At 45.8% G+C, this 6,675-nt stretch overlaps 2 long non-coding RNA genes across 3 annotated transcripts; both read left to right on the forward strand.

The window, feature by feature from the left end:
- Positions 1-1,104: 1,104 nt before the first annotated feature.
- LOC139080989 (uncharacterized) lies at positions 1,105-2,880 on the forward strand. Of its 2 annotated transcripts, XR_011535906.1 has the most exons (5): positions 1,105-1,208; positions 1,709-1,821; positions 2,229-2,362; positions 2,548-2,603; positions 2,749-2,880. It is a non-coding gene; the product is annotated as an uncharacterized lncRNA (long non-coding RNA). The 2 variants fall into 2 exon arrangements; XR_011535905.1 differs by lacking the exons at positions 2,548-2,603; positions 2,749-2,880 and adding an exon at positions 1,431-1,486 and having other exon boundaries at positions 1,130-1,208; positions 2,229-2,363.
- Positions 2,881-3,389: 509 nt separating this feature from the next.
- On the forward strand, positions 3,390-4,665 carry LOC139080988 (uncharacterized). Its single transcript, XR_011535904.1, has 3 exons — positions 3,390-3,700; positions 4,271-4,481; positions 4,570-4,665. It is a non-coding gene; the product is annotated as an uncharacterized lncRNA (long non-coding RNA).
- The last annotated feature ends 2,010 nt before the right edge of the window (positions 4,666-6,675 follow it).

Genomic DNA, 6,675 nt, shown 5'->3' on the forward strand with positions numbered 1-6,675 from the left:
GAGTCAGAGTATTGCTTTCCTTTGTGTGGGACATTGACAAAGCAACTGCGATGATGGAAATGTTTCATATCTTGATTTGGGTGGTCATTTAATTGAGTTTATACATTTTTCAAAACTTACCAAACTGTACATTTAATATTTGTAAATAATACCTCAGTAAAAAGAAAACACTGCAGATAAAGATGTTTTCCATCATATTTCTTTCAGTCTACATGTATCATCACATTTAAAGTAACTGCCTCGTGTTCAGCATATTGTTGACTTTTGTTATTTTAATCAGTCTAAAAATCTTTTTCTTTTAATTAGAGTGTTTATGCTGGCTTCTTTTAATGTGATTCTAGGATAATTAGGTTTAAGCCAATCAACTTATGTGTTTTTTGTTTGTCCCACCTGATATTTGTCAATTGATCCCTTCTATCCTGCCTGCTTTTGTACTAATCAACTATTTTTTCATTGTTCCATTTGTTTCCCTGTTTGCTTTAAATTTTCATGATCTCATGTTATTCTTTTACGGTTTCCCTAGAGGTTAAAATATGTACCAGCGACTTGTCACATCTAACTTAAACTAATACTTTTACCACTTCTGCAAAGAGTCTTGAAAGTGTTTATCTTCCTTTTTTCCTTCCTGTTCTTTGTTGCACTTTTGTCCCATAATTTACTTCTATATATAACATAAATCTTTTAAGACACTATCGTTATAGTTGTTTTGAACAGCCAATTTTCATTTATAGTTACCCACATAACTTCCCTTTCCATTTTTCTTAAAAGAAAAAATAAAGACAAAGAAGGTTTTTCAGATTCACCCAATCCCAGGCAGCCCCTCATTTTCATATTAACTAGTTATATTTTTCCATCATAATAATGACCCTAACAAATATTCTTGTTCTTCCTTTCCTTGCATATTTTCTGACTACCTCCAAGAGCAATGAAGGGTCCGTGAGAGGGAATTTGTGTGTGTGCCTAGCACCTAGCACAACGCTATGCTAGAGAAATGGCTGCTCAATCAATATTTGTTAAATTGCCTGAGCATTCCAGCTTTGCGTTTTGAGCCTTGCCACTTCCCATCCCCACCCCCAAAGTTCCATGCTCCCTGGCTTTGTGATGCAATCTCCAAGGAAGGTTGAGCAGCCTGAGGGTGAAGAGGGAGAGCAAACATGGAGGATGTGATCGGAAGTGAGCAGTTCGTCTCCACGATGAAGGACGAGGAGGTAGGGAAAGAAGGAAGCAGTTGTCACATGGGGAAATGGCGGACCCTGGACATACCCTCTCGGGAGCTGATGTGGCAGTGGCAACGGCTGCTTGTGGACCCTGCTGCACCTCAGAACAGACCCTTAGGGGCTGCCAGCTGTCATGTAGAGGCTCCTACAGCAAGCCCCGTGTAGGCCCAGGGAAGCATGTCCTCAGCACTTCTTCTCTTCTCTTACATGTAGACTAGTTGTCTCGTTCTAGAATCTGGAGAAGGAGACTAGTACATTGGGCTGCAAAGGTATGAAAAAGTCCTCTTAATAATCGAAACTCCGAGGGACAGAGGAACCTCTGGAAAATCTGGCATCAGAGGGAAGGAAGGGGCTCCCTCATTCAGGACACCTCAGGGCTGTGCAGCCTAGGGGAACACTTGAATTCCTTCTGGATTTGAAGAGGTTTGGTGAAGGGCCCTGGGAAAAACCATCCAGTGTAGACTCATGTCTCTCATTAATCATTTTTAAAGTTGGCATGCTTTCCCTATGAGTGCCTACACGAGGATCTGGCATGCCATGAATCATCTCTCCTTCTGTCTCCTGGTGCCTGCACATATTCACAGATTATTCTCTGGATCCAGAGGTGAGGCGGATAAGCCTTGGAGAGGGGCTGCGAGGTGTGGGGCATAGAGGACTGTGGTTGGCTGAATGTGAGGGTCCCTGTTCCCTCTGAGGCCTGCAAACCAGTGTGTTGACTGACTGCAGGGGAAGCAGATGCTCACTCAGGCAGGGATGGAGGAGGGAGGGAGTGGGGAGGGTGGAAACCCTGCCCTTGCAGGAAGGTTTGTGGCAGCTCCATGGGGAGGTTAAACACTCCAGGGGATGGGCTGAAAGTTGCACTGGGTAGGGTGGGGTGGGCAGGGCTCTTTTCCCTCCAGGGGCTGAGTAGGAGCAGGCTTCCTGATCTCTCCATCCCAGCAAACTCTGAGTCCTCTGCCTTCCCTGCCTCCTGCTCCCGAGGAGCTTGCATTGCTTTTCTGTGCTTTGCAGTGCAAGTAAGTGATTCTGGAACAGGAGGTGGCTGGAAGTGTCTTTCTCTCTTGAGCAGACTTCATTCCAATTGAATTAAGACATCAGCAAAGCGCATTTAAGTGGACATCTAATCCTACCATGAAAATCATCAGGTAAGGACATTCCCGCCCTGAAAACAAGAAAGAAGGAGGTCTGTTCTTTCCAAATGTACTCAGGGCAGGTGAGGAGACACCTCTTCTGGGTAGGGTAGAAGAGGGTGGGGGTAGGTTTGGCTTGGCCGGGGTTTTGAAGAAATTCAGATGGCCATGCACACACATACTGAAAGCAGCCCACGTAGTTCTCTGTTGTCACCATGTGAGCGCGGCTGAACTTCGTGCCCAGGACTCATACCTGGTGAGTAGTTGTCCCTATGTTCGCTTTGTCTTTTCTTTATACGTGTGTGAAGGAGTGAAGGGAGGGGAGGCAGCTCAGACCTCCTGAGAATGGGAAATGCCATTTTGTCTTCCCTTTTACATTTTTTGTGTGTGTGCCCTGAGAGAGCTTGAGAGAGAGAGCAGGAGAGAGAGAGAAGCAGAAAAAGCAAGAGGGAGAGGGAAAGATTTGAAGACGCAAGAACACAGGACCCTGGAGACCATCTGTGGGACCGCAGCCCTTTGTGTCAGGGGAGCAGGTGCTCCATTTTACACCCGTGTGTCAGGAATGGGGGACATCCCAACCCCCACCGCGGTGAGTTTCCTTACACCACATTCAGGCAGTTTCATGGCCAACTGGTGTGTGTGCAGCTTGCTGCCCATCTCAGAAGAGCTACACCCCTCCCTCTGCTCCAGAAAAGGAAAGTGCTCCAGGCTGTCTGCTCCCCTCGCTGCCCTAGCCTTGCCCGGCCAGTGATGACTGCCCCAGGTGTCTGTTCCAGTCCTACAAGAGCTCCAGGCTTTCCCAGGCTGCACCACCTGCTCAGGTCATGGGGCTGGGAAGGGGCAGCAAATGGCCTCTGAGGAAGGCCAGCTGTCTCTAGGATCTGTGCTCTTACCCACTGTGCTTTATTGGCTCTGCAGAAGTGAGGCCTGGCAGGAGGAGAGGGAGAAGCAGAGGCTGGAGCCTTTCCTGCCGCTGAGCCTTCTTCTTGAGACGTCACTCAGGACATGCAGGCACTTTCAAACATCCCATTTCCAAAATGGTGTGGGTGGGCAGTCCGGTGGCCTGGGATAGTTGGAGGTGTCTACACAGCCCTAATGGAAATGCCTCGGTGTCTCCAAAGGCCTGTGCAGGTAACCTGCTTTCATAAAATATTTGTCAGTCACAGACAAAAAGTCTTTGCAAAATTAGGCTGACTGCTGCGTATCTATGCCGGGTTAACAGGGATGTGGCGTGGCTCAGTGAATTTTGCTGGTTCTGGGTTCCCTGTTCCCTGCAGACTGAGTTTTCATGCCGCAGCACCATCTGAGAATCAGGAAGCAGAGATGTTGGCACGAAGCTGGCTGTGATAGCAGGTAAAAGGCAGTTGCTTCTGCGGGTGAGAGGGTGGAGGTGCAAGCATGTCAGAGTTGTAAGAATAGCTTCCCTTTCCACACCCCAGATAGGTCATGGTCTGATCAAGTAACGTGGACACAGTTCCCCTCGACCAAAATCATTGGTCTGCAGTAGTGTTTCATGCTATTTTATGCTATTAGAAATGCTTCATTTCTGAACAAGAGATATATGTTATTTAGGAATTCTTAGAATTTTCAGGGGAGCTACTCTCTGTGGATTTTTGAGGTCCTTCCTTTTCTGCATTTAAGAGGAGTTCCCTCAGAGGCTGTGTACGCATTTGCAGGTCCTGATAATCCCTATGGGCTTTATTTACATTTTTGGTGTGAACATAGAAGGTCTTACTTAGAGGGAAGTTTGGCTCATGTGCCAGCATGTTTACACATTCCACAGACCCCACACAGATTATTTCACATTTATATGAAGTATCAGAGCCTGGTATCCAGCTACAGTTGAGATGCGAGAGGCATCCGTGTCCCTTTTGGGCGCCTTTATTCATTCACAGCTGTTGGATCCACCCCTATAACTTGCAGGAGTCGTGGCCATGGTGCGGATGGAAAGCTGATGCCCAGCAGGACTCTGCATTCAGTGTGCTTGTAGTCAGGTAGAGGAGGAAGAGGCCGGTACACAAATGGGTGAAATGAAAGGAGGTCATGACAGAGATGGAGGTAAGAGGCCCCTCCCACTCATGAGGACATATGGAAATGAGGACCCCTGGGCTTCAGATGCTGCTTTCTCAGCAAGGTAAAGGGTAAACACTGTCTCTCTGTCCTCAGTCGCCCAGTTCCACTTGGGAAACCTAATCAGGTCTTCTTTGTCTTCTTCCTCTCAGGACACAGTAGATACAGGGCTTGGATCCTCAGTAATGTTCCCTGCTTCTCCATGTAAAAAGATGGTGTGTCTTGCAGACCAAGGTGTTTGTGTTGCGGTGAGAAATGGATATCCCAGTGCAGGTGTGGGAGGGACACTGCCCCATCCCACCCAGACATGGGAAGGGCACCCCTGATGGAATGCAAACAGGTGAAGAGAGAGATGGGGGCCCCTCTATGAATAGATGGAAGAACAGCTGGGAGGAGAAAGGTTTGCCCAGAGGAAGATGATGGTTGGTGATGAGCTCTGATTGGCCAGTTTTCCTCCGATGCTTCTTACATCCTCTCCAGGTTCCTAAAGTAATCTCACAACCTTCCATGTGGAATGACAGGACATTTCCATGGTGATGAGAGTAATTCTTGATCTCCACCCCCTCTGCAATTGATTTGCTGAGGCAGCTGGTGAGAGTGGGGCAGGAGGTGGGAGGAGAATGTGGCATAGGGACCTTGCCACCCTCTGTCTTCTTGTGCTTCCTGATAGGGACAAGGCAGAGGTGAGAGTGGCATCTGTGTGGGTTGGGGTGGGGCATGGAGGCAGGTGGGTATCCTGGTGTCCTGTGTTCTCCTGATTCTCATGATGTGCATGGCAGAAGCTTATTTTGATTTCTCAGTGCTGTGTTTTCTTTTCTTCCCTTCCTGTTCCCTTAAGTCTCTGCTCGCAAACATACCCCTGTGATGCAGGCTGCCTGGAGACGGTATCTCAGAGCTGCCAAGCATTTGCTGTGGGGTTCATGTCAGCCAGCTCAAGCTCCTGTCCTCAAAACCATCCCAACTCCAAATCTTGTCAATAAAGGACAGCTGCCATTTGTGGTCAATTATGTGAGGCCTCATTGCTTTGGTCCTCTCTACCAATGATGGTCACTGAAGACGGGGAGGACTAAGACTACAGGGCTCATTGAACAAGTAACTTCCTCCCTTGGCCAAAATGGGGACATATGAACTAACAACTTGCTGTTTTTAAGCAGTCAACTGGAAAGAATGTTGCAAATCCAGCAATGTTTGGTCACCAAGCTACATACCCGGCTCCTTCCAACTCTAAGCAAAAGGTAGTATTGATGAAGTGAAACATATGACCTATGCCAGTAATTGTGAAGGCATTAAAGATGCTCCATTCCAGGCAAAACAACATCTTACTGCTCTTTGTTGTTGCTTAAGGAGCCCCCACCTTTTAACACTGTAACCTGTTACCTTTCGCTTTGGAAATAACAACAAAGGCTTACAAGACAAAGGAATGTCAAAATACCGTGTAGTGGTTTGGTGGATTGTTATAATAAGGATGCCCAATTAATCTTGTGTCCCTCTGAACACACACCCTTTTTAATGGGCCTTTCTCTCCTCTTCCCTTAAGGGGTTGAATTTATTTCCCCCAGGCAGTGATGTTGGGCTGGGTTGTAACTTGTTTCTGTCAATAGGATGTTTCAGATGTGGCTTTGCTCACCTTCCTAGGCTAAGCTTTAAGGTGCTTTGCGGTTTCTGCCTTTGCCCTTGTTGGTAACCTTGATATCCTTTAGTCTAATGAGATCAGACTACTTGTTTAGTTCATAGCTTTAAGCAATTTAACTTCTAGAAGCTTTATTCTTCATCTACAAATGTGTGATAAATATGCATATTGCCTTAGGGTTTTTAGTTGATTAGATGAAATAATACATGTGTTCCTAACCAACTCACTGTACTGTCACTATGGAACAAAGCCTCAAGGAGAAAAGGTGCTGGAAATGACTATGTACAATTGAAAATTTTACTATATCTGATTAAAATTTTGTTAAATAGCTTAGAAAACACTTTGAAAATATTTAAAATATATGACACAGAGTCAAACGTATTAATACATAAAAACATTTCAAAAATCAATCAGAAAAGATATGGTATCAAACATTGGGAATAAGATCATGTCTCAAAAATATTTACTAGGCTGCTTAATGCCTTTGAGAGTTGACCTGGAAGAAATATTTATTCCTTTATCAATTATTTACTAAGAATATAGTAGATACCAGGCTGTTTCATGTGCTAGGAATACAACAGAGAATTAAATAGACTCAAAACATGTGCTCATGGAATTGACATCTTGT

This window comes from Equus przewalskii, chromosome X (genome assembly GCF_037783145.1).
Source record: "Equus przewalskii isolate Varuska chromosome X, EquPr2, whole genome shotgun sequence".
Lineage (NCBI taxonomy): Eukaryota > Metazoa > Chordata > Mammalia > Perissodactyla > Equidae > Equus > Equus przewalskii.